Source organism: Brassica oleracea, chromosome C2 (genome assembly GCF_000695525.1).
Source record: "Brassica oleracea var. oleracea cultivar TO1000 chromosome C2, BOL, whole genome shotgun sequence".
NCBI classification, from domain to species: Eukaryota; Viridiplantae; Streptophyta; class Magnoliopsida; order Brassicales; family Brassicaceae; genus Brassica; species Brassica oleracea.
Window position 1 is genome coordinate 27,581,844 of NC_027749.1, and position 896 is coordinate 27,582,739.

General features: G+C 42.9%; 1 long non-coding RNA gene across 1 annotated transcript in view; it reads left to right on the top strand.

Moving 5' to 3' along the window:
- Window positions 1–834, top strand: part of LOC106326409 — a 1,869-nt gene extending 1,035 nt beyond the window's left edge. Inside the window, exon 3 of the long non-coding RNA XR_001267227.1 lies at window positions 680–834. This is a non-coding gene — a long non-coding RNA (uncharacterized LOC106326409). The remainder of the gene's footprint in view (window positions 1–679) is intronic.
- The last annotated feature ends 62 nt before the right edge of the window (window positions 835–896 follow it).

The following is an 896-nucleotide window of genomic DNA, read 5'->3' on the forward strand; positions in this document are numbered from 1 at the left end:
TTAGGATCCTTTTGGAAGAGGATAGGGGAGTATTTCAATTCGAGTCATCACCTCGTTGGCTCCCTTCCAAGACACTGGAGTCAATGTAAGCAGAGGTGGGGAAGGGTGAATGCGGAGGTCTGCAGGTTTGTGGGATGCCATGAAAGTGCGCTGATGGAGCAATCGAGTGGCCAAACAGAGAATGATGTCATGAAGGCTGCGCATGACATCTTCTTCAATGACTATAATGTCAAGTTCACTCTTGAACATTGCTGGAGGGAACTTCGGTTCGATCAGAAATGGAGATCACACTCTCAGCCAAAGGAGAAAAGTAAGGAAGGTGGTCCGCAAGTGGTGGCTGACGAGGAAGAGGTTAGGCCTCCGGGTGTTAAAGCTAGCAAAGCTGCCAAACGCAAGAAGCCAAACGAAGCAGCTTTTGATCGGATACAAACCATCCTAGCTCAGAAAAACACCCTATCCAAACAAAAGATCCTAGATCGCCTCTTAGCCAAAAACATAGATACACTTTCTGATCATGAAATGGCTCTTAAGAATAAGCTAATCTCTGAAATGCTTTGATTTGGTTAGTGTATTAGCTTATTTTTGTTTATTCAATCTGTTTTCCTTTCTTTGAGTAGTAGCAGTGTATTTGGTTAGTGTATTAGCTTGTTTATTGATTTTGTTCTCTTTTGTTTTGCAGGTCACGGGTTGGAAGGCCAGGGTGTTGCAGGTCACGGGTTGGAAGGTTGCGGGGTGTTTCAGGTGAAGGATTTTGTTTGTTTCTATATGTTATTTGCGGATACTTTAAGCCACGGGTAGTAGGACTTTATGTCAATTTTTAATCCCGGATGTAAACAGATGTACGATGTATAGGACTTGATGTCTTTTGCTGTTGATTCACGGATGTAAAATATGTT